This window comes from Lithobates pipiens, unplaced genomic scaffold (genome assembly GCF_037356315.1).
Source record: "Lithobates pipiens isolate NorthernLeopardFrog02 unplaced genomic scaffold, aLitPip1_a1.2 Scaffold_10, whole genome shotgun sequence".
Taxonomy (NCBI): Eukaryota; Metazoa; Chordata; class Amphibia; order Anura; family Ranidae; genus Lithobates; species Lithobates pipiens.
Window position 1 is genome coordinate 106,232,002 of NW_027507686.1, and position 27,347 is coordinate 106,259,348.

General features: G+C 44.1%; 1 protein-coding gene across 8 annotated transcripts in view; it reads right to left on the reverse strand.

Moving 5' to 3' along the window:
* The window catches only part of DUS2 (dihydrouridine synthase 2), a 1,012,599-nt gene that overhangs the window by 966,852 nt on the left and 18,400 nt on the right, over positions 1–27,347 (reverse strand). The window contains exon 2 of one of the 8 annotated variants that reach the window (XM_077457213.1): positions 11,595–11,760. The exons of the other annotated variants lie outside the window; for them this stretch is intronic. The gene's annotated coding sequence lies outside the window, so the exon portion shown is untranslated. The remainder of the gene's footprint in view (positions 1–11,594; positions 11,761–27,347) is intronic. 8 annotated transcript variants of the gene reach the window in all.

The following is a 27,347-nucleotide window of genomic DNA, read 5'->3' on the forward strand; positions in this document are numbered from 1 at the left end:
GAATAAAAACCCCCGCCCTGCTGGTTTACTGTGACTTGAATCAGAACCTCCTGCTGTATCAGCTCCTGTAACAACAGCTTCATTACAGAGGCCTTCTCCTGATCCCTTGGCAATGTTGTCACATAAAACCTGCTCGGGGGTAGTTCTGAAAACTCCAACCTGTACCCCTGATCGACAACGCTCTTCACGAACAGATTTGGAGACAGCCTGTCCCATTGTTCGCGAAAAGCTGACAGTCTCCCCCCCACTGGGGAGATATTGTCACTTGTTCTTAGGGGACTGCTCTGGGGGAGATCTAAAGAGGACTCCACCCCTGCCTTTGCCCTTCTGTGAACCCCATCTGCTCTTGTGCTCCTGGTCTTTTTTATGGGACTGCTGAAAAGCACGAAAATTCTTTTTGGCAATCTGCTTTTTCTTAACTGGAAAAGCCTTCTTTTTATCGGCTGTTCTATCCAGCACAGACTCTAAATCAGGACCAAAGAGCAAGTCACCCGAGAAGGGAAGACCACACAGCTTGAACTTAGAAGCAGTGTCCCCAGACCATGTTTTCAGCCAAACTGCTCTTCTGGCTGAATTTACAAGAGCCGAAGACCTAGCGGCCAGTTTAACCGATTCTGCTGATGCATCCGCCATATATTTGACTGCATTCAGGATCAGTGGAAAGGACTCTAAGAGATCCTTGCGGGGTGTCCCCGCCTCAATATGGCTCTTCAGCTTCTCTACCCAACATTCCAGATTCCTGGCCACCACCGTAGCTGCCATTGCTGGTTTTAGACTGACTGACGCAGCATCCCAAGCTTTTTTAAGGATGGAGTCAGCTTTTTTGTCCATTGGGTCTTTAAGGATCCCCATATCTTCAAAGGCTAGATCCGTTCGTCTGGATACCTGCGAGAAAGCTGCATCGACTCTGGGTTTCTTGTTCCAAACCTCTGAGTCCTTATCTTCGAAGGGAAACCTTCTCTTGAGAGCTTTAGAGAAGAAAGGGGCTTTTTCTGGGTCCTTCCACTCCTTTCTCACTGAATCTGAGAGGACCCTGTGGACAGGAAAAACTTGCCGTTTTGTTTCGTCCAACCCCTGGTACATTTTGTCATGAACTGACAGTTGTACTTTTTCTTCTTGAATTTCTAGAGTAGTGTAGATTGCTTTTAGAATATCATCTACTTCCTCTAGTGATAGCTTGAATTTGGAGCCCCTGCTATCTTCTTCCTCTTCCTCCTCCTCGGAATCCCTGAAGGAGATGAGAGTACTACCCCCTTCGTCTCCAGACTCTTCAGTTTCCACCTGTCTGGATGACGACGCCCTGGGGCTGGGCGGTAAGTTCTGAGGCTCGGTCTGTGCGGGAGGGTTTTGTATCAGGATGGACCTGACTGAACTCAAGGAGTTTGTCAGCTCTTTAACCGAAGAAAACAAATCCTTATATTGTTGAGATGTTTCCTCTTCCACCAATTCTCTGATACAATTTCTGCACATTGCCTTCTGCCATGAATCTCTGAGGGGGGTTTTGCAAGAAGGACATTTTCTCTGACCTGGTCTAGCTTTTCCTAGTGATTTTTCCTGAAACGACATACAGGTTTAACTCACTAAAAGCTCTTAACAACCAGTTGCTTAACACCAAGCCAGTGCAGAGACCCACCACCAAACAGACCACTAGTGAGACCCCAGAACTAGGCTGCAAAAGGTCCGAGCGAAGTCCACCTCTGACCTGCAGCGACAGGCCCCCAAGAGGGGGGAACAGACAAAGACATAGCCCACAGTAAAGCAGAGGGTGCCAGTGCACCTTACGTACCTGGGCTGGACCGGTGCTGGGGGCGCCTGTCTCCGCCATAGCTGGCTTGCACTCTTCCATCGTTTGAGTGAGGCAGCTATTTTACAAACAGCTCTCATTTTAAATTTTCCCGGCCGCCGCGTCATCAAGGCCGGCCGGAAGCGGAAGCACGCGGTCACCTGACCCGCCCCATGACCCCTGCGTTCCAGGCGCTTGAACCACGGCGCCACGCCCCCTCAGAGCGCCCACGCGTCACCGTGAACGACGCCGTCGCCGCCCGGGACCCGGCGCCGAAAACGGAGCCATGCCGCTGACCTGCAGCGGCCTCCGCCAGCAACAGAGCCCTCCCTGCGCTAACAAGCGGACACCGGGCACCCGACGCCGGCACTCCGAGGGTCCTTACTCCCGTGAGATGGCGGGACCAGGAGCTCCAGGAGTCCTCTCCCCGTGGAGATGCTGCTGGGGGTCAAAGAAAAACAACCTGCAACGAAAGGTAAGCCTTACTCCCCTGCAGAGAGTGTAGCTCTCCCTGGTTCAGGCACATGCTTCCTAAGAGGAGGAAACGCAATAACTGAAGCCATGGAGGAAGTGGAGGTGTTTTTAAAGTGGGCATGTGTTTCCTAATTACAAGGTGGAGCTACACTCTCTCCGGGGTTGTCCTGAAAGGCGATTTGAGAAAGTATTCCAGAAAAACGCATTTCAAAAAAGTTATAAATTGATTTGCATTTTAATAAATAAAATAAGTATTTGATCCCCTATGAATCAGCCAGATTTCTGGCTCCCAGGTGTCTTCTATACAAGTAACGAACTGAGATTAGGAACACTCCCTTTAGGCTGGGTTCACACTGCTGCGGGGGGAGATCCGGATGTGATTCGCACCGCAAATCACATCTGATCTCCGTAGCGATGCGAGTTCAGCCATACAGATAGTATGGCTGAATTCGCATCGCTCCCGCAGCAAACTCGCACGGGACCCTTTTTTTTCACACCATGCGATCCGATTCCTGTGCGAGTCGGCAGATCGCACTGCGATATGCGGACGGATCTGGGGGTGTCATTAACATATCATTGACACTCCCAGCCGTCCGCATAGGGCAGTGTGAACTGCCGGCGGGAGTAATGCGATGCGGGAAAACGCCGCGGATTCGCGGCGTTCCCGCATCGCAGCGGTGTGAACCCGGCCTTAAGAGCGTGCTACTAATCTCGGCTTGATACCTGTATAAAAGAAACCTGTTCAGAGAAGCAATCAGATTCCAATCTCTCCACCATGGCCAAGACCAAAGAGCCGTCCAAGGATATATCAGGGACAAGATTGTAGACCTACACAAGGCTGGAATGAGCTACAAGACCAATCGCCAAGCAGCTTGGTGAGAGGGTGACAAAAGTTGGTGCAATTATTCGCAAATAGAAGAAAACACAAAATAACGAATCGATCTCCCTCAGTCTGGGGATCCATGCAAGATTTCACCTCGTGGAGTTCCAATGACCATGAAAACAGTGAGGAATCAGCCAGGAACTACACAGGAGAATCTGGTCAATGATCTCAAGGAAGCTGGGACCATAGTCACCAAGAAAACAATTGGTAACAAACTACGCCGTGAAGGACTGAAATCCTGCAGCGCCTCCAAGGTCCCCCCTGCTCGAAAAAGCACATGTACAGGCCCGCTAATGAACATCTGAATGATCCAGAGGAGAACTGGGTTAAAGTTTTGTGGTCAGATGAGACCAAAATCTAACACCATCCCCACCATCAAACATGGAGGTGAAAAACATTATGCTTTGGGGGTGTTTTTCTGCTAAAGGAACAGGACAACTTCACCGCATTAACCACTTGCTTACTGGGCACCTAAACCCCCCTCAGTCCCAGACCAATTTTCAGCTTTCAGCGCTGATGCACTTTGAATGACAATTGCGCGGGCATACAACACTGTACCCAAATGAAATTTTTATCATTTTTTTCCCACAAATAGAGCTTTCTTTTGGTGGTATTTAGTTACAGCTCGGAGTTTTATTTTTTGCTAAACAAACAAAAAAAGATGCAAAAAAAAAAAAATCATGTTTTAATAGTTTGTTATAAAATTTTGCAAACGGGTCATTTTTCTCCTTCATTGAAGTGTGCTGATTAGGCGGCACTGATAGGCTGCATTGGTGGGCACTGATAGGCATAGTCAAGGCGGCACTAATAGGCACAGATAAGGCGGCACCGATGGGCACAGATAAGGCGGCACTGATGGGCACAGATAAGGCGGCACTGATGGGCAAAGATGGGCACAGATAAGATGGCACGGATGGGTGGCACGGATGGGCACTGATAGGTACCACTGATAGATGGGACTGATGGGCACTGATAGGTGGCACTGATAGGTGGCTCTGATAGGTGGCACTGCTGGGCACTGATGGGCGGCACTGCTGGGCACTGATGGGCGGCACTGGGGTGCAGCACCTTTGAGGCAGATTGTGGGCACTGTGGGTGGCACTGCTGGGTGGCACTGTGGGCACTGCTGGGTGGCACTGACGGGGGGCACTAACTTTTTATTAGGGTGGCACTGCAGGGGGCAGGTGGGCACTGGCAGGGGGCAGGTGGGCGCTTGCATTGCTGGCCGTGATCGGGACTGATGTCCCGATCGCGGCCGCCGGTGATCGGCTTTTTTTTTTTCTCCTCGCGCTGTCAGCGCAAGGAGGAATACTAGCCGATTACCGGCTCCGTTATGTCACCTGATCAGCTGTCATTGGCTGACAGCTGATCACGTGATAAGGGGTCGGGATCGACCCCTTGCACGGATCGGTGATCAGGAGAGTCTCATGGGCGAGTCTCAGGGCGCGCGCAGGCCGCTCATACACGGGACAACGTCAATAGACGTAGTCCCGGAAAAGGAGATCCACGCTGTAGCCGTCAATTGACTATAGCGCGGATCTCAAGTGGTTAAAGGGACGATGGACGGTGCCATGTACCGGCAAATGTTGGGTGTGATCCTCCTTCCCTCAGCCAGGGCATGAAAATGGATGGTGGATGGGTATTCAAGCATGACAATGACCCAAAACACACGGCAAAGGCAAAAAAGGAGCGACTCAAGAAGCACATTAAGGTCCTGAAGTGGCTTAGCCTGTCTCCATGCATTAATCCCATAGAAAATATTTGGAAGAAGCTGAAGGTTTGGAGTTACCAAACATCAGCCTCGAAACCTTAAGGACTTGGAGGGGATCTGCAAAGAGGAGTGGGACAAAATCCCTTATCGGATGTGTGCAAACCTGGTGGCCAACTACAAGAAACCTCTGACCTCTGTGTTGCCAACAAGTGTTTTGACACCAAGTACTATGTCATCTTTTGCGAAGGGGTCAAATATTTTTTCACTCATTAAAATGCAAATCAATTTATAACTTTAAAAAAAAAAAATTCCGGGTGGTTTTTTGTTGTTATTCCGTCTCTCACTGTTAAAATAAACCTACCATTAAAATTATAGACTGATCATTTCTTTGTCAGTGGGAAAACATATAAAATCAGCAGGGGATCAAATACTTTTTTCCCCTCACTGTATATAGCTTAAAGGGGTGTTGTGTCTGTAGCTGTTGACTTTTAATAAAGGACACTTACCCTGTGCAGCAAGCCCGCGATGTCGGCCTCCCCGAGGCTGATCTGACCATTGGATTGGCTGCCGCCACCGCCATCCAAACTAAGGGAAAAAGGCAGTGGAGCCTTGCGGCTTCACTGCCCGTTTCCTACTGCTCATGCGCGAGCTGCGCAGCGCTTTGTGAATGGCCCGGTCACACATGTCCCAGAAGACAACAGGGCCGCTCGCCGAGGAGGAGGAATTGAAGAAACCACGCCACGGAATAGGAAGAGGCAGATTAGGAAGACTTCCTAGCAACAAGGGATTCTGAGTAAAAAAAAATGTATTTTATTTTTTCAAACTTTTATTTTTTTTTAACCACTTCCCACCCGGCCAATGCGTATATACGGCCGGGTGGGAGCCGCCTGCTCCTGATAGGACGTTTGGGAACGTCATTCAGGAGCAGCGGGATCGCGCGCGCGCGCGCCCGCGCAGCGGCGCGATCCCGATGTGCTCGTGTCACCCGGACACGGCACATCTCAGATCGGCAGGAGGGCTCTGTGATTGGCCCTCCTGATCACATGACGGCCGTGTCCAATCACGGCCGTCATGTGATGTAAACAAACAGCCGGTTGCTAGGCAATCGGCTCTCCTCTCCTCACACGGAAGTCACCGCTGAGGAGAAGAGAGCAGATCGCTGCAGCTGGCTGATGATCAGTGAGTATGGGCTGCTTTTTACAGCTTTTTACTCACTGATCATCAGTGTAGTGTACACACACAACACACCACACAGTACAAACACAGTCCCCACATATGTCCCCAAAACACACATGTCCCCAAAACATACATGTCCCCAAATAATAAAAACACATGTCCCTAATAATAAAAACATGTCCCCCACATATGTCCCACTAAAATCACATGTCCCAATGATTATCTGCACACATATGTACGTGATCACCTGCACACATATGTACATGATCATTTGCGTACATATGTCCGTGATCACACAAACCAATTATTATACACTTAACGGAATTTTTTTTACCAAAAACATGTAGCAGAATACATTTTGGCTTAAATTTATGACAAAATTTGATTTTATTGGATTTCTTTTCAAATAGAAAAAAGAAAATATAGTTTTTTTTCCAAATTTCCGCTATTTTTGCGCTTATATCGCAAAAAAAAAAAAAACGGAGTCGTGAATAAATAACACCAAAATAAAGCTCTATTTGTGCGAAAAAAATGATAACAATTTCATTTGGGTACAGTGTAGCATGACCGCGCAATTGTCACTGAAAGAGCGAGAGCGCTGAAAGCTGAAAATTGGGCTGGGAAGGAAGGGGGTGAAAGTGCCCTGTATTGTAGTGGTTAATAATGTTAATGTACTTTTTTTTCTTTTTAGGGTGGCCCTCCATTTTATCCATGCCATCTACCCCCGGGCCTGCTCCATCCCCATCTTCGGATCTGCAATCCTACATTTTAGAAACAACTGTTGCCCACAGTCGACACAGAGGAGGTACTACATCTAGACAAATCCCTGTTCTTGGGTGTGATTAAGGATTTTAAAGCAGGCAAATGCCCTGGACCAGATGGTTTCTCGTCTAGGTTTTACAAGATTTTTGCCCCTCTACTTACCCCCTTACTAGCTAAAGCCTTTAATTATATTGATGATTCCCACCCACCTTCTAGAGATCTCCTTTCTGCCATTATTCCCAAACCCAGTAGATCTCCCCCAATGTAGCAGCTACAGGCCTATATGCTTCCTCAACATTGATGTGAAACTTTTTGCAAAGGTATTAGCTAATCACCTTTCCCTGCTTTTGCCATCAGTGGTTCATAAGGATCAATCTGGTTTTGTCGCCGGATATGAGGCCAGAGACAACACCACAAAAAACATTCATCTCCTCTGATACATAAAAGAGACATGACTTGAAAGTGTGCTTAATTTCCTTTGACGCTGAAAAAGCTTTTGACCGAGTGAATTGGCAGTTCCTCCACATCATTGGGACAGCTTGGCCTCGGATCCGCTTTCATAACTAAGGTTATGTCTCTGTATTCCCAGCCCTCAGCCTCTGTGTTAGTCAATAGTTCATTATCGGAACCCCTTAATATTTCAAATGGCAGGAGACAGGGTTGTCCCCTCTACTTTTCATCATCATGATGGAACACCTAGCCCACGCTATCAGGCATTAGGCAAAACGACTCGATTATGGGTATTCCAACCCAGTCTCTGCACCATAAACTCTCCCTATTTCTAGACAACCTGCTAGTGTATTTATAGTAGCCCCACATCTCTGTATCGTCTTTACTGCATGAATTCCACTCGTTTTGGGTATATTCAATTTAAAATGACTAAATTCCCCAAACGGAGGCCCCCAACATTGTTAACTGCTGCTAGTATACAGTCTAAACTCTAATTTCAATGGTCTTCTAAAGGTATTTTCTATTTGGGAGTCACCATTCCATCTAATCTCTCGAATATATATATACACTGAATTACTCCCCATTACTGTCTCATATTTGGACACACTTAGATACTTGGGGCTCCCCTCCCTTACGTTTGGGCGTATAAACACATTAAAGATGGACACGCTGCCAAAGTTGTTATACCTGTTTCAGACCAACCCCATACTCTGTGCGGCTTTACATGTATGGAATAAGAAAGACCTTCAGAACCTTTTTGTCCTCTAACCCCTCCTATAGCACTATTAGATAATCCTGCTCTCCCCCAGGGTTTGGGCTCCCCGACACTGGGTACACTATGAAGAACCTCGTGGTCGATGGTGCACTCTTGTGCACCCAGCTACTGAGCAGTCCGTTATCCCAGGCAGTGAGAGAAATTGGTTTAGCGCCCTGCATCTATCTACTTTCTGTACAGGCCTATTTCGCTCTACTCAGATTCACCGTTCTTTTACTGAAAATGAATAACTGTGCTCCCTTATGCCGCATACACACGACCGGACTTTCTGGCAGAAAAAGGTCAGACCGAATAATTTCATTGGATATTCCCATAGTGTGTGGGCTTCATCTGACTTTCTTTCGAAAATTCTGGTGGACCTAAAAATAGAACATGTTTTAAATCTTTCCGACGGAATCAATTACTATTGGAAAAAACGTTCGTCTGTATGCTATTCAGTCGGACCAAAAACGACTGGCTATTTAAAATCCTTTTTCTAGTCCCGTCGTACGTGTTGTACGTCACTGCGTTCTAAATGATCGGACTTTGGTGTGATCGTGTGTACACAAGTGCGTTTCAGCGGAACTGACATAAAAACCGGTCGTGTGTACGTGGTATTACTGAAACGCCCAGACACCTATTATCTACAATCTATAAATTACTACATGCATTAGGCAATAATGAGTTCCCCCTTATACAAGGATGTGGTCCACGGATCTGAGAAAAGAGCTTACGACTGCTGATTGGCAGACTTCCTTCCATTTTGCCCACAAATCTAAAATTTCCTGCTATGCTCAGGAAAAAACAAAACAAACGAGCTTATGTCTAGATAGTACAGGGATCCCCTCTCATTACATGGAATATCCGGTTACCGAACGACACACGCCGATGTACGTCAGCAGAATGGCATGGCTGGGCAAATGGGTGTACCTGTACATCCCTTTAAATTTCCGTCCATGCCATCGCGCGCGCCGACCGGGACCTCCGTGAGTCGGGTCGCGGATCCCGTGGAATCAATCGCTGCGGGGATATCCACAATCGTCTCACGGAGAGGAAGAACGGAGAGATAATAATGTACACAAGCCTAGTCACAGTGTCACTGATCTCTGCTCTCAATCACAGGGAGCAGAGATCAGTGACACTGTGACTAGGCAGAACGGGGGAGATGCTTGTGTACATTATTATCTCCCCGTTCTTCCTCTCCGTGAGACGATCGTGGATATCCCCGCAGCGATTGATTCCACGGGATGTGTCATGCGTAGTCACGCCCCCCACAGTTAGAAACACTCCAGGATACACTTAACCCTTACCCTGCCCCCTAGTGATAAATCCCTTCACTGCCAGTGTCACTTACACAGGAATCAGTGCATTTGTATAGCACTGATTTCTGTAAAAATGACAATGGTCCAAAAAAAGTGACAAAAATGTCTGATGTGTCCGCCATAATGTTGCAGTCACGATAAAAAAAAATCGCTGATTGACGCCATCACTAGTAAAAAAAAAAATTATTAATAAAAATGCCAGAAAACTATCCCCTACTTTGTAAACGCAAACCAAGCGCTTATTGCGATTTTTTTTTTTTACCAAAAATATGTAGAAGAATACGTATTGGCCTAAACTGTGGGATAAAATAGTTTTTAATTATATATATATATAATTTTTTTTTTTTTTTTTTTTGGGGGGGGGGTATCTATTATAGCAAAATGTAAAAAAAAAAATCTAAATTGACGCTTTTTTGTTTATAGCACATAAAATAAGAACCGCAGGGGTGATCAAATACCACCAAAAGAAAGCTCTATTTGTGGGGAAAAAGGAACATCAATTGTGTTTGGGAGCCACGTCGCACGACCACGCAATTGTCAGTTAAATTGATGCAGTGCCAAATCACAAAAAGTGCTCTGGTCAGGAAGGGGCAAAATCTTCCGGGGCTGAAGCGGATATTAATGTCCACACCTGCCCATTGTTGGAGGTGTGGCTCGGCAGAAGGGAATTAATTACACATCTGGTGGGAGTGCAGCAGGATACAACCTTTTTGGTCACAAGTTTTCACAGTTTACAATATATAATTTATCCCTACAGCCCTCACCTGAAGTAGCACTGCTGTCTGTACTTCCAGGCTCAATTGCCTCCCAAAAAGAAGTTTGCTCTGCTTTTTTCTTTCAGCTGCTAGGAAACTTATCACCCTATTTTGGAAGTCAGACGTGCCTTCCTCTTTAGCCTTGTGGGTCTCTACGTCAAATGATATAATGCAGATGGAGTAGATGTTAGCAATGGACGATTCCTATGAGAAGTTTAAAACTGTATGGTATGTCTAGATCGATTTCTCCACTTCTGATGCCCTTAAAGCTCTGCTGTAATTTTTTATTCTACGTGTATCCCTTATCGTGAATATATACCCATGAGATCACATAGAAAGCTCAAGATTTTTTTTTCTTTTTTCTTCACCCATACCCTGGACCCTTTTGGGATTGCTTATTTTCCCCCTCTCCCTTTTTCTTTTGCTTCTTCCCTTTTTTTTTTTTTCACCCATACCCTGGACCCTTTTGGGATTGCTTATTTTCCCCCTCTCCCTTTTTCTTTTGCTTCTTCCCTTTTTTTTTTCCTTCTTCCTATGTTCTGTTCTTCTATTTTATGATTTACATAATTTGTTTTTCTGTGACCCTCTTATAAGATACATTATCACACTGCAATACTACGAACTGCTAGAATTTATTCATCTCAATGCATACTCCAGTGTCCTCTAGACTATCCTGGGGCCACTATATCTGTTTCATAATTCTGAACTTTGGATTTATACCTTAAGGCCAGGTTCACACTATAGCGATGCGGGAACGCCGCGAATCCGCGGCGTTTTCCCGCATCGCACACCTCCCGCCGGCAGTTCACACTGCCCTATGCGGACGGCTGGGAGTGTCAATGATATGTTAATGACACCCCCAGATCCGTCCGCATATCGCAGTGCGATCTGCAGACTCGCACAGGAATCGGATCGCATGGTGTGAACCCCCATGCGATCCGATTCTGTTGCGGACCAAAAAAAGGGTCTCGTGCGAGTTTGCTGCGGGAGCAATGCGAATTCAGCCATACTATCTGTATGGCTGAACTCGCATCGCTACGGAGATCGGATGTGATTTGCACTGCAGTGCGGGTGCGAATCACATCCGGATCTCCCCCCGCAGCAGTGTGAACCCAGCCTTATACTGTTTATTTTACGTTTTAATGTAAAACAGTAACCCTTTTATGACTAAGCCCATTCTGACATTTGGTGTTTACAAGTTAAAATCCGTAATTTTTGCTAGAAAATTACTTAGAACCCCCAAAAGAGAATCTGGAGAATAAAATGGCGATTGTTGCAATATGTTATGTCACACGATATTTGTGCAGTGGTGTTTTAAACATAACTTTTTTGGGAAAAGGGACACTTTAATGGATTTACAAAAAAACTAAAAACAGTAAAGTTAGCCCAATTTGTTTTGCATAATGTGAAAGATGATGTTACGCTAAGTAAATAGATACCAAACACGTCACGCATTATAATTGCATGCACTCGTGGAATGGCGACAAACTACAGTACCTAAAAATTTCCATAGGCGACACTTACATTTTTTTTACGGTTACCAGGTTAGAGTTACAGAGGAGGTCTAGTGCTAGAATTATTGCTCTCGCTCTGATGATCGTGGCGATACTTCACATATGTGATTTACATATGCGGGCGCGACTTCCGTAATCGTTTTCTTTGCTGCACGAGTTCACGGGGACGGGGGGCGCTTTAAAAAAAAAAAAAATTTCTTATTTCTTTTATTTTTATATTATTAAGTTGTATTTAAAAAAAAAATAATAATTTGATCACTCTTATTGCTGTCACAAGGAATGTAAACAAGAGATTTGTGAGACATTAATAGGTGGTGACAAGTACTCTATGGAGGGATCAGGGTCAGACCCCCGATCCCTCCTTTGCACTTCAAAGTATTCAGATCGCCGTTTTTGGCGATTCTGAATACTGTATATTTTTTTTAAACCGGCCCCATTGGCAGCTGAGTAAACAGGAAGTGACGTTGTGACATCGCTTCAGTGTTTACAATCAGGAGGCTGGAACGAAGCCGTTTCTGGCTTCATTCCAGTCTGTTCCTAGCCGCCAGAAGCGGCGGATTGTTGATCGGGCCTCTCGGTGGCACGGGAGGCCCGGGAAGAGCGGCGAGGGGGGGGGGGGGGGAGATAACAGCCAATCGGCTTTTAGACGCATCGGCTGTTATCCCTGGAGTAGTTTGTCAAAATCAAAAGTGTCTGGATGCTAATGGTGACCACTTTGAGCACCTAATGTGATTGCATAATTCAAACATGACTTACAGCTACCCTTTGATGTTCATACAAATCTAGTAATAAGATTTTTATGCATATATTTTTCATGCGTGTACATTTTTGGGCAATTAGGCAATTTTAATGCTTGAAAACACCTCTCAAAAACACAAGTTTGGTGGGGGGTTTTTCTGCCCTTAAGAGCCATAGTATATGCCTGAAAATGCCATAGTGTACATGTACACATTTGCTAACATGAAGGGGGGTCTCCAGGAAGAAAAAAAATGAGTGCTCAAAAAGGCTCAAAAGCCTGTAGGAGCAGCTTCTTTGAGAGGTGCAGTGTGCATGGACCCCAAGGACTGTTTTGTTTTTTTTGTCATTAAGATTTTTATTTATACATAGTAAAAATCATTACAGAACAATTCACACTAAAGCCAATAAATGTGATTAGTTAACATATCAATGAGACATTGGGAATTTAACAAATTAGGAAATAAGTATATAACTTAAAGTGGTGTTGCACACAAAAAAAAAAAATATTAAAATTCCTAAAAAAATAAAAAATACAATTTGGGAATTTTTTTTTTTTTTAACTTACCTCTAAATGCCTGTTGCTAGAGGGTCCCTCGTAGTCTGCCTCCTTCAGTGCCTGGGCTGGTGACATCACTTCCCCTCGGCGCAGGAAGGGCTCAACTATGCCCCCACCCTCCTGTCAGTCATCTGGGACACGTGATAGGTCCCAGATGACTGCGCGGCCAGTCACGGCACACGGCTCCGCTCGTGCATGCCCTGTGGGTGCCCGGCTGTGAAGCCACAGCCGGCCCACAGTTCCAATGCCAGCGTCGCCGAGCGGAGGGGGGGACGTGCGGAGCTTAGACCCCCCCACATTGTTGGACCCTGGAACAGGTAAGTGTTCGATTATTAAAAGTCAGCAGCTGCAGTATTTGTAGCTGCTGACTTTAAATTTTTCTTTTTCTAATGGAAACTCCTCTTTAAGCTGTGACAACTCCTTAGCATACTATATCCCAGAACATTCCAAGAAGGGTAGGAATTCCACATCCCCTCCATCACCCCAACCGGAATCAAGCTGTGTCCAAGGAGCTGCAAATATCCCCCCTCCCAAACGACTAACAATTACTAAAAAAAACTTTTCTGAGAAGCAAGGTATAATACTATTATCATTTAGAGTTGCCCAGACAAAATGAAATTGTAGATTCTAACATGGGTACAACATCATGTTCCCACTGGATTAAGCTCAGAAAAAAATTCTATACTTAGTAAGATAGATTAATGTAGAAAACCTGTCAATTACTAGGTAATTTAGGGAAAGACACTCTAGTCAAAAAAAAAATGAAAATACATTTTATATATATACACACACCAGGGCTCGACAAAACCCGGGCGCCAGGTCGCATTGGCGACTAGAATTAGCGACCTGGCGTCTGGGGCAGCACAGCTGGGGGTCTCCTGTCTCCGTGGACCCCCCCCCCCCGGCGTGATTGCGTCGGGCCGCGCCGCCGGCGGCCGGTAATTGAGCCCCCGGCTTTGAGGCCTTCTGTAAACCTATTCCCTTCTGTGATCCTATTCCTTCTGGAATCTGGCGCCCTCTTGTGGTGGCCGTTGGAATTACAACCAGCAATGCTAATGGAGATATCTCCTTCCATTTACTTAGAACACCTAAACATATACACATACACACATATATATATATATATATATATATATATATATATATATATATATATATATATATATATATATATATACACACACACACACACACACACACACACACATATACACACACATATATATTACACACACTTTTTTTTTTATTCTAACACCCTAGAGAGTAAAATGGTGGTCGTTGCAATAATGTCTGTCACACCATATTTGCACAGCGGACTTACAAGCGCACTTTTTTTTGGGGAAAAATAATTTATTTAATAAAAAAAATAAGACAACAGTAAAGTCAGCCCAATTTTTTTATATATTGTGAAAGATAATGTTACGCCGAGTAAATTGATACCCAACATGTCATGCTTCAAAATTGCGCCCGCTCATGGAATGGCGACAAACTTTTACCCTTTAAAATCTCCATAGGCAACGTTTAAAAAATTCTACAGGTTGCACGTTTTGAGTTACAGAGAAGGTCTAGGGCTAGAATTATTGCTCTCACTCTTCCAATCGCAGCGATACCTCACATGTGTGGTTTGAACATTGCTTTCATATATGCGTTCGCTTCTGCACGCAAGCTTGGCGGGACAGGGCGCGTTTAAAAATTATTTTTTTTTCTTTATTTTAACATTTATTTTTATTTTTTTCACTGTTCTTTTAAAAAAAAGTGTGTCACTTTTATTCCTATTACAAGGAATGTAAAAATCCCTTGTAATAGAAAAAAGCATGACAGGTCCTCTTATATATGAGATCTGGGGTCAGAGAGACCTCACATCTCATATTTACACTAAAATGCAATTTAAAAAAAAATCGTCATTTGAAAAAAATAAAACAAATAAAATGTCCCTCTAAGAGCTATGGGCAATGACTTGGAGACAGGTGGGGGGCTCGGGACTATCTTCCCCTCACTCGTCTCCATGTCAGGCCAGGGACAGGTCCAGATCGCCGTCACGGACCTGGCTCCTAGATTCCAAGCAAATTTGTCAACCCCTGATATACACACACACACACACACACACACATTAGGGGTTTTGAAATTAATCGCCGAATCGATGCATCGGGATTTGACCATCCACGATGCAGCATCGATGCTGTAGCTTTAAGTAATCGATTATTGAGGATGACGTCATCCTCGCGCCATGCCGCCACACCTCCAAGTGGAACCGTCAGCAGCCGAAGCTTTCGCGACATTTTCTCCTGCCTCCCGCCTCCTGCTGACGTCATCCCCCTGTGTCGCGGCTCAGAGAGAGGAGAAGAAGACACCGGCCCTGCAATCTGACCTCCTCCGAGTCCCAGTCCCCCCCAGAGCTTACCTCCCAGTGGGCTGCCTTCCTCCCCAGGCCAGCACAGAGCACAGCACAGGCTGCCACTGTTACAGGGGGAGATGGAGAGGGAGACCGACCGACCGTCAGTGCCCTCGTCAGGCCCGCCATCACCCGACTCTGGAGGACACAGTGACAGGAGTCAGGACTGGGAGAGAGACCCGAGCTAGGCCGCGCTGTCCTCACAAGCAGCAGGAGAGGAGAGAGACCAGCTCCGTCCAGAGTCCAGAGCACCTGAGTGCCAGTGCCACTGCCAGTCAGATACAGTGCCACACTGTCTGCCTGCCACTCAGCTCAGAGTCAGTACCATCATCAAATCAATCAGGTAGGTAACTGTCTGACTGTGTCTTTGTCATTTGTCATATAATGTTAGTGTCACTGTCACACACACAGACACACACAGTGTGGAAGAACTAGTACAGTCACTAAACTTGTCATTCTTCTGTCCTGTCCTCTCAGATTCCAGTCCTCACTCACAGGCAGCAGCGGGAGAGGAAGAGAGAGACCTGCTCCAGCACCAGCACCAGAACAGCACTGCGCTCGCTCAGCTCACTCATGGTGGTCATCATCGTCACAGGTAGGGGTAACCTAACCAAACTCACTGTCTGTCTGAGTGTCTCTGTCACACACACTAGTACTAGACTAAAAGAGGTGGTAGGGTAGGTTACGGTACTTACCAAAGTAAGATAAATTAATATATATATAATCTACAATAATAAAAATATCAAAATCTAATCTGCATCTGTCCATCAGTGTAAATTTAATGTAAATGTCAAATTTTCACATTATACAAAAAAATTGGGCTAACTACTTTATGTTTTTTTTTTAAATACATAAAACCATAATTTAATGAAATGGGGGCAGGAGGATGTTGGTGGGACACAGGGACAATGGGACAGTCACAGCATGAGGTAGAATAGGATTTTTGCCAACTATTTGTTTAACATATCAGTAACAAGTTTACTCTACTAGTATGATGTATGTATGTAATTGTATATGACATATACAATTACATACATCAACATCATATACTACTACTAGTAGAGGAAACTTTTTACTTTTCTGGTGATCTTGTTGTGGCAGGCTTTAGGCTGCCGTTTAACCACTTAAACATTTTTTTCTTTTTTTTTCTTTTTTTTTTTTTAAATACTGACAGAGTTTGTAGACATTGTCATCACCCCTGTCACAATTACATGGCATGATGCTAGACTAGTAAAAATGGCAGAAGGAGACCAAAAAGAACGAGAGAAAAAATGCACCTAGCTTTTTAAAAGCAAACATCTGGGCACATTTTGGCTTTTATGAACATGAACAAAGTGGGAAGCACGAATTGGACAAGTCATACGCTGTGTGTAAAGCCTGTCACACAAAAATTAAATATCTAGGGAATACTACTAATTTGAGAAACCATGCTACCCGTTTTCACTCAGAGATGCTAAAACCTGCCACCAGCACCAGTGCCAAGGAAAAATACAGAGCTCAGCCAAGAATTGATGCAGCAATAATCTCAACTTTGCCGCCCAACTCTGAAAAGGCGAAGAGAAGAACAAAAGCTGTAGCAACTTTCATAGCTAAGGACCTGCGCCCTTACTCTGTGGTGGACAACATTGGGTTTCGCTACCTGTTGAAGACGATAGAGCCGCGTTACAAGATCCCGTCACAAAGTCACTTTACAGAAAACTTCATACCTGCACTCTACCACGAAACCAAAGCTCAGATAATTGCGTCAATGAGCCAAGCAAGTCGAGCCGCAATAACGTGTGATTCGTGGACTTCAGTCACGACAGAGTCTTATGTTACAATAACAGCACATTACGTTAGCAAGGACTGGCAGATCATGTCGCATGTGATACAAACGAGAGCCATTTATGAATCTCACACGGGTGCTCATCTGGCAGACCTACTGTCTCGTGTTGTGCAAGAATGGCAACTGTCCGATAAATCTGTAGTGCTTGTGACCGACAACGCGTCAAACATGATAGTTGCAGCTCAAGTTGGGAAATTCCCCCATGTGAAATGCTTCGCCCATACACTAAACCTTGCATCCCAGCGAGCGCTGAAAGTGGCCACACTCTCCAGGCTTCTTGGCAGAGTGCAACGGATATCCACATTCTTTCACCGCAGCACTAGAGCAAGCCACTGTCTAAAAGAGAAACAGAAATGTCTTGGCCTGAAGAATCATAAGCTGATAACTGATGTGCCAACAAGATGGAACAGTGCATACGACATGGTCGAGATGTTCTTAGAACAACAACCTGCAGTCTGTGCCACCTTGCTGTCTCCAGAAGTCAGAAAAGGAGAGTCCGATCTCTGCACTCTCAACGAAACAGATGTATCAAATGCAGAGGACGCTGTGAGTGCATTAAAGCCAATGAAGGATGCAACCATGCTGATGTCAGAAGAGCGCAATCCAACAGTTTCTCTCATCGCCCCTATAAATGCACAACTCCTCCAGAGCATGACAGACACTATGGGAGACACACCCATGATCCATGAGATAAAGAATGCCATCAGAACAGATCTCCAGAAGAGGTACAACAGTGAGGCAGAGAAGAAGATCCTTCATACAGCCTCTGCACTGGATCCTCGCTTTAAGGGACTGCCTTTTATCCTCACAGAAGAGGAGAGATTGGAGATATACAAAGGAGTGACTGAGGAGGCTGCATCCTTGGAGGTACGGTAATTAAACTTAATTTGAATTTCATCATGTTTCTTGAAACAAACTGGAACTGTGTGGTGTGGTGTAACTTATAAGCCATGCTTCTGAATCTGATGTGGTGCGGGAACTGAATCGTCCCTTTCCTGTGCTTTTTCATCACCCCATCAGAATCATAGGCAATTGACAATGCGTTTTATTTTATTTTTTTTCTATTATTTTTTGTTCAAACACAGATTACATCTAGGACACATGATGATGAGGATGAAGTTGAAGTGCCTAGAAGAAAAGAAACTCTGGAAGAAGAAGAAAGTTCACCCATCGAGGACAACCATTCTCCATCTCCTCCCAAAAGAAAGATCGCTGCTCATGACTTTGCTCGGACAGTCTTTCACTGACACTGAAGGTGCAATAGAACCCAAGACCCCCTATGCCAAGGCTGAAGAGGAAATGGAAAAATATTGTAAAGCCCCCCCTCTGCCTCTCACGGAGGACCCTTTGAACTGGTGGCATGAGCATGAGGTCACATTTCCCCTCCTTTCTCAGCGGTCAAAGCAATACTTGTGTATTCCAGGCACAACCGTGTCTGCAGAGAGGGTTTTTCCCACTGCAGGAGATGTGGTAACTGCAAAAAGAAGCACCCTCAAAGCAGAGCATGTGGATCAGCTAGTGTTCTTACAGAAAAATCTACACATTCCCAAGTGCTAAGCAAGCAGCAGTTTTTTCTGTAATTTTTTTAGTGATGTTAGTCACATCCAGGAAGTGATGCTGTACTGTTGTTACTTATCTGCCTGCCAGTGCCCCTACCCTGCCCAGTGCCCACTGTCAGTCTGCCACACCAGAGGTGTTAATTGTATATATTTGTTTGTTTATAGCACTGTCTGCCATTGAGATAATGATTTTGTTTTTTTGCAGATTTTCATTAAAAGGCCCTCTTTCCCTTTCCCCCTTTCCCTTCCCCTATTCCCTTTACCCTATTCCCTTTACCCTATTCCCCTTCCCCTTTCCCTATTCCCCTTCCTCTCTCCCCCCCCCTCTCTCTCTCCCCTCTCTCCTCCCCCCTCTCTCTCTCTCCCTTTCTTTCTGTCTTTCTACCCCTTCCCCTTTCCCCCCTTCCCTTTTCTCCTTTCCCCCTCTCCCCCCCGAGTCCCTAATCTATTCCCAATCAGTTATGCCACTCTACTCTAGTCTAGCGAGCCATCAATGTTAACGCAGCCAGTCACACTGTTGTTGACTCAGACTCACTGGTGGTGGCAGGCTGGCAGCAGACCTGCCGGCAAGGTGGCTGTGGCAGACTGGCAGTGGCACTGGCAATTGCAAACAAACAATGATGATTGATCACAGTGAACCTCAACCTGGAGTATTATATGATATATATTATATTTGTTAGAACTTTTCTAGCACTGGAGGAGATGGAGAATGGTTTTCTAGTTCTACTATTATTGTGTGTCCAACTCTATTTTGAATTTTTAGTTTTGTGTCGTGTAACTAATGGCATGTTTGTCACACATTGTGTCTGTCATGCTCTGTGACTGTCTGTCTGTTTTAGGGGTTTAAGCTTCAACCAATTCTATTTTTAATTCCAGACAACTGACGCCCGCCAAGCCACCAGAGGAAGGCAAATCCTTGAAAGAATAAATTGAATCTTAAAACCTGGAGTAAATCTCTATTGGATTTGGATCACACCAATACAAAAAGAAAAATCACACACCGTCTGACCTGACGTGTGTGGTTTTTTTCTTTGTGGTATTGTGTGTATTTCTGACCCCATAACGGTTTAACTCAAGGTTTTAAGCTTCAATTAATAATTTATTCTGTCAAGCATTTTTGGGCTTCCGCTAATAGTGGCATGGCTTGGCTTCAGTTACAGGTGTATCGTGGTAGAGTGCAGGTATTATTTTACTGAGTGACGACTCGAGTGTCAGTCGAAAAGTTTTTCTAGCACTGGGGGTAGATGGAGAATGGTTTATTTTTGAAGATTGTGTCAGACACAATCTTCAAAAATGTGTCCATTAAATTTTTACACTTGATGTGTGTAAAATAAACTGTATGATGATTGTCAAATGTCAATTTTTGGGGGGGTCAAGTTCAACTTAGAATAAATTCTAAAATTATATTTAATTTCCAGACAACTGACACCTGCCAAGCCACCAGAGGAAGGCAAATCCTTGAGAGAATAAACTGAACCTTAAAACCTGGAGGAAATGTAATCTTTATTGGATCACACAAATACACACACACACACACACACGAGAGAAACCAAACACTCACTGACCTGATGACAATGAGTGGCTGTGCCATTGCCCATTACCTACCTGACTGTGGCCTACCCTTTCACATGATTCTGATTCTGACGTGTGCATTTCTGATCCCATAACAGTTTAGATCAAGGTTTTAAGCTTCAATTTAATATGTCAAGGATTTTCCTGCTTCCTCTAATGGTGGCTTGGGTTGGCTTCAGTTACAGCCAGGTATATCGTGGTACAGTGCTGGTAAAGTTTTCTGTAAAGTGACTGGGTGACACAACTCTGAGAGCTTATAACGCTGATCTAGGTGATCTGTGCTGTTGACTCACTGGGCAGTGGTGGTGGTGGTGGCATTGGCAAACAATCATCACGGTGAACCAGAAAGTTCTGCAACACACTGTGTGCCTGTGTTATAGGTTCACTGTGTTTGCCACTCAGTCAGGAAGTGGAAGTGCTCTGTTTTATAGATGTAGGTGGTAGTGTTACTGTTACAAGTAGTTTACTTCTGCATAACAAATATTAAAATGTAAACTACTTTACCAGGCCAGCACTGTACTACACAACAGGTTTTGATGTCACAGTACTCTTTTAAATAAATACTGTTGTCTGCTGCACTGTTCATGTTGTTCATGTTCAGATTTTGCTATAAGCAGGGAGGTTGGTGTAATTTGTTTAAATACTAAATAGAAGATACAAATAAATATATTTATTCAATTTCTGACTGCTTGCATTTATTTTTTGATGAAAATTTGAAAACCATGGGCACTTGGGTATTAATCGTGATGCATCGCGGAATCAAATCGAATTGAATCTTGGACATGATAATCGTAATCTAATCGAATTGTGAGGTAAGTGAAGATGCGCACCCCTAATACACACACACACACACACACACACACACACACACACACACATACACATACATATATATATATATATATTATTATTATTATTTTTATATATATAATATCTGAAAGAAAAAAGAATTAAAGAGGAAAGACTAAAAGCGGTGAAGGGAGAATAAAGAGATAGAAGAAGAAGAGGATGGGGTGATGCCTTTATGTTCTATAAAAGATCCAAAGATCAGCGATTAGTATTGCTGTCTATGCCAGGTATCAGTGAAATTCCCACATACTGAGCCCAGGGATCCCATATGGCTTCAAATTGTGTGGTCTTATCCAATAAGGAGCTGACCATTTTCTCTTGTTCCATTATCCATGACATTTTTCTTTTCATGGACAATACAGACACCGAGAGATTCTTCCAAGTTTTGGCAATGGTTATTTTGGCTCCCGTCAATATAAATAGAATTAGTCTACGAGTGTTTTAGGCACATGCAGCACTAATCCATTGAGCATTGCAATCACTAGTGTTTGGGGGACAGCATAACCTGTAACCTTGCTAATAATGTGGAAGACCCTATTCCAAAATCCCCGGAGTTTGGGACATTCCCACTAAATGTGAATCATAGAACCCAGTCCTTGGCAACCTCTAAAGCATAAAGGTGAAGTGGAAGGGTACATTGCCACTAATCTTGTAGGAACTAAGTACCATCTTGTGAATAGTTTGATGTTAGTCTCTATGAGAGAGGTATTGTAGATGCCTTTGATCGATCAAGAATAGTTCTCATACCAGTTTTCCAGTTCCCAGTCAGTATGTAGATCCTTCTCCCAGGCCAGCATGTATGGCAATTTATCAGTATTAGAAGCCAGTGACTCATATCACAGAAATCCCCCCCTTCCGCCCCATGGCTTGTTCACCCCAGCTTTCATAAGCCATAATGCTCAAGGGATTAGATTTATTTTTCCATATGGAGTGGATGAAACTGTAGATCTGATGAAATCTAATCCTTTCCGAGGAAGGAAGCTCTAGTTTGTCCACAAAATGTTTAAAGGGTAGAGGGCCTGTGCAAGAGAGAAAGTGTCCTATGCGATACACCCCCTTGTCTAGCCACCATTTGAAGTCATCAATGTCCATGCCATGATTGTACAGGGGATTTCGGAGCAAATTAGCCAATGGTTGTAGTTCAGAGACCAGGGAAGGAAGCCTCCTAAGTGAATCCCACATAGAGAGAGATTGTGAGAGAGTTGGAGATAGAATGGGGGGGGGGGTCTACTCTTGGGAGGACACCATAATAAATCTTCCAAGGTAGATGTAGGAGCTGCTTGATTTTAAATTTTTATCCAGTCCAGTTGTTCAGTTTTAAGGTATATAGCCGAGAGCTGTTTTCACTGAGTCGCTTGGTAGTACCAAAAAAAGGTTTGGTAGGCCTAGCCCCCCTTGTTTAGGAAGATTAAGTTACGGTGTGAAAGGCGTGGTCCTTTTTTATTCCATAAAAAATTTGGCAAGTTTGCCTTGAAAGGTTTTCAGATGGTCCCTTCTGATCTGGATTGGAGGGGATCTAAACAGATATAGGAGTCTAGGTAAGAGGGTCATCCTAATTGAATTAATTCTGCCTATCCAAGCTATATTGTGTGACTCCCAGTTCCTAAGGTCGGCTTCTAGTTTTTGGGGGGGGGTAATTTGCTTGGTAAAGATTTTAAATCTTGGGGAGTAATATTAATTCCCAAATATTTCATGGAGGAAATGCTCCAACCAAATTCATATTTCTCCTGTAGTTGAGAGACTAAAGGGCCTGGGAGAGACATTAGGAGCCTGAGACTTAGACATGTGCACCTTAAGACCTGATATTAACCCAAATTTATTGAGCAATGTTCATATTTGGGGTATGGCGGAAATTGGGCATGTTACAAAAAGCGATAGATCATCTGCGAACAATGCACATTTATGAGTTGCTAGACCACACCGAACCCCCCCCCCCCCCCCCCCCGATGTTTTGATCATTGCTAATGGCTATCGCCAAAGATTCAATCATTATTGCAAATATCATGGGAGATAGGGGACATCCCTGATGAGTGCCCCTGGCTATCTCAATGGGGTCAGAGAAAAGTGCCTGAAGTCTGATTCTAGCCTTAGGTGTAGAATATAGGGCTTCCAATATTCCTAAATTATTCGGCCCAAATCCCCAGCATCTAAGGACCACAAAGAGATATGGCCATGAAACGAAATCGATGGCCTTCTAAAGATCCAATGATAATAGCATGCCTTCTTGTTTATGACCTCCCTCCCATTCCGATTGCATTATCAGAGCCACCGCTCTTCTCACTTGATCAGGACCCTGCCTGCCAGGGATAAACCCTACCTGATCTTTATGGATATATAGGCCTTCTAAAAGTACGCTCATCGATTTGCTACTAGTTTGGTAAATATTTTCAGGTCATTATTAGAGAAATAGGTCTGTAGCTGGTATCTTTATCTGGTTTGGGGATTAATGCAATATATGCCATATTGAGTGGGTTACCTAACGGGGTGCTCTTAGTCATGGAATTGAAGTATCTAGTAAGGTATTGAAGTAGTATTTCAGAAAAAGTTTTATAATAGGGTGAGGAGAATCAATCAGGAACTGGTGCTGTAACTCCCTTTAATGTTTTGATAACTTTTGACACCTCCTCTATAGAGAAGGGAGCTTGCATTTCAGCTCTATGTGTATCTGTCAGTGTTGGTAAATGTAAATTATCCAGGAATTCTTCTACTTTAGTGGGGTTAGAGTTTTTATCTGCTTTATATAAATCAGCATAAAATTCCTGGAATGCATTCAATATTCGCTGTGGAATCAGGGTAAAGGTGCCATAATTTTGTTTAATTTTGGGTAGGGCGTGGGAACGAAACCTGGGGGACAATTTGTGTGCAAGCATGGGTCCAATTTTATCTTTTGTCTGATAAAACTTGGCCCCAGTCCGATAGATTTATCAGCTTTCGCTGTGAGAGCCAAATTTAGAGCCACTCGAGCAGCATCTAGAGTAGAACTAGGAACTTTGGAAGGATCACTTTTATGTAATTTGCTCAGAGAAATAAAGTCTATCTCCATTTTTTCTATGTCTCTCATCCTCTCTAAGTTTTGCTGCAATTTGAATTAGGTTACCCCTAATGGTCACCTTATGTGCTGCCCATAGAGTCTCTGCAGAAACATTTTCCACATCGTTAAGTCAAAAGTATTCCTGCAGAGCCTCCTGTATTTCCAATAACATGCCAGGATCTCTCAAAATGGACTAATTGAGAGTCCAATGAGAGGCATGTTGTCCATGATTAGCTTTACCCAAAACCAACAGAACCATGGAATGATCTGACCAGGATACTTCTAAAATAGATGATGTAATAGCCAATGGAATACGATGCGTTGACAGCAAGATATGATCTATATGGGAATAAGATAGATGTGGGTTTGAGAAGTGTGTAAAATCTCATGCATTTGGATTTAGTTCCCTCCAAATGTCCATTTGCGCAATTTAATAGCAATAGTAAACTAGTTTTTCTAGGACTAATTGACTGAGCTCTAAGTGGTTTAGATTTTTCTAGACTAGTATCAAAGGCTGTATAAGCCCTTGTACACACGGTCGGAGAATCCGTCGGAATGTGTCCTATCGGACCGTGTTGTCGGATAATCCGACTGTGTGTGGTATGCATCGGACTGATTCCGTCCGAATATCCGTCGGACCCAATTTTCCAACATGTTGGAAACATTTCCCGACCAACTGGTTCGATCGGACATACTCGGATCATGTGTAGCGAATTTTGATCGGACCAAGTGCCACGCATGCTCAGATCAAATTCCTACATCAAAGCTATTGGCTATTAGCCTGAATGTAGTCCCATCGTAACGAAATTACGTCATCACGTTCTGAAAGATCGGATTTTTCGACAACTTAGTCCGACCGTGTGTATGCAACAATTTCGGACACAATCCGTCGGACGAAATCTGACGGACAAAATCAGACGGATTTGGTTGGCAGAATCTCAGACCGTGTGTACAGGGGCTTAGAGTCACCCCCATAATTATGATACCTTCCATAAATGGGTCAAGGATGTTGAACATCTGTTGGAAGAACTGTAGTTGTCCTCTATTAGGAGCATAGTAAGAAATAAATGTATATTTTTTATCCTCAATCATACCTTTAACTAGTAGGAACCTTCCCTCTGGGTCTCTGTGTTCCATTTTAAAGTTAAATTTGCAGTGTTTGGAAAATAGAATCGCCACTCCATTTGTTTCGTTTTCCACATTTGCCAAATAAAATGTAGGAAAATGTGAATGTAAGAACAAGGGGGTAAATCGCTGAGGAAAACTAGTCTCCTGTAGGAGGACCACATCAATGCGACAAGCACAGTAGACTTGAATGTCCTTCCTTCTTTTGACTGTGGAATTTAACCCCTAAGAGTTATGAGAAATTATGCGTAAGGGAAAACAAGTAGAATTATTATTAGCCATGGAGCAAAAAAGAGAAAGAGCGCCGACCAACCTACATCCACCCCCCTCAGTACATGAAGGAGTAACAAAATATCTAATAGGTTCATCCCCTATTATAAGGGTCAATATGTCTGGGTACATCCTGCAGCAAAATCTCATTGACAGGCAGGCTAGGTGAGAAAGGAAGTTAGAAAGGAAAGAGAAGTAAAAACGAAAAGAAAATATCAGCAGTTTGCAAAATACCATAAGGCCATAACCCGGCCCGGAATGAGGTGAGGGGAAGACTCCCTCCCCTCATTCATAATAAAAATGTTTGCATAGCCCATACAAAGGGCTATATCCCCACCACACAGTGCAGAAAACAAACTGCCTGAGTAGTAGGTGGGAGCGCAATGCATCAGCTCCAGCAAGTGACAGCACATAAACATTCAAATGTGCAGAAATAGCTAACAGTTACATCTTTTATTATAGCATTCTAAAAGAACAAACTGGGGGAGACAAAGTAAATAGGGGTGAGGCCAAACTGATAAGGTTGTTAAAGTGGAGGGCTACCCTAAAAAAAAAAACAAAAAAAAAAACAGCATTAATATTCTTAAAAATGTTTTTACCTTATCAGAAATCCCTTTTGCTAAGCAGTCTTCCTAATCTGCCTCTTCCTACTCAGTGGTGATCTTCGGTCTTCTCTCCTCCTCACGTTGTCTTCTGGGTAATGGGGCAAGCTGTGTTCTGGGAACTGTGCGTTTCCTAACACAGCGTGTCCCATTCACAAAGCGCTGCGCAATCCGCGCAGTAGGAAATGGGCAGTGAAGCCGCAAGGCTCCACTGCCTGTTTCCCTTAGTGAGGATGGCAGCACTGGAACCCGAGAGCCGAGGGACGGGTCGGCCTCGGGTGGCCGACATCGCAGGTGCCCTGGAAAGGTAAGTGTCCTTATTAAAAGTCAGCAGCTACTTTTTTTTTTAGCTGCTGACTTTTAAAAAAATTCCCAGCTGGAACACCCCTTTAAGTATAAGGTGCACTCTTGGTAGAGAAACATTGTGCAGACCTCTAAACTAAACTCCAGCAACTGTCCCGTGTGATAAGAACAAAATCAGTTCAAATTCAATATTGAAAATCAAACATTTTCCGCCTTAGTAACATGGCCGAGAAAAGTTTTAAATACAGGTGTGTTATACGTCCCCACATCAGGGAGGGAAGTTAACCTTGACTTTCTTGTGTTTAGCCTTGTTCCATAGTTGAGAGGTTGGGCTTAGTGGAGATTGGCGTTTAGCAGATCCCTGCTGTGCGGCTGATGTATCCATCTCCGAATCACGGGTAATGAGCTTCAGGTCCAGCAACAGACGCTCTCCCTCTGGAAAACTGTGGAATATTTGTTTACCGTTATAGGTAAATTTCTGAGTGAATGGGAAGGCCCAGCGATATTTAATGTCCTTCTTGGTAAGGGCTATCAAAAGGGGTTTCAATGATCATCTTTTTCAGATGGTGGTTGGGGAAATGTCGGCAAAAATTTGTATGACTTTCCCTTGGTACTGTATCTGGTCCTGTTGGCGGGAACATTTCATCACTTCTTTTATTGAGTAAAAGTGCGGTTTTATTACAATATCCCTCGGAGATCCATTTTCCTGGGAGGGCCTAGGGATCTGCGTGCCCTATCCAACTCAAATTTATGCACAGGGACCGAAGGATCAAGGATTTGATAACTTCCTGAACTGCAGCCTGTACATTAGTAACAGTTTCTGGTATCCCTCCAATGCGAAAAATGTCCCTTCTCATAAGATTCTCTAGGTTGTCGATCCGGGTCTGAGCAGTGTCAAGCTGTTCTTGCATAAAATGCAACTAGTCAGAATTTTGGTTCCA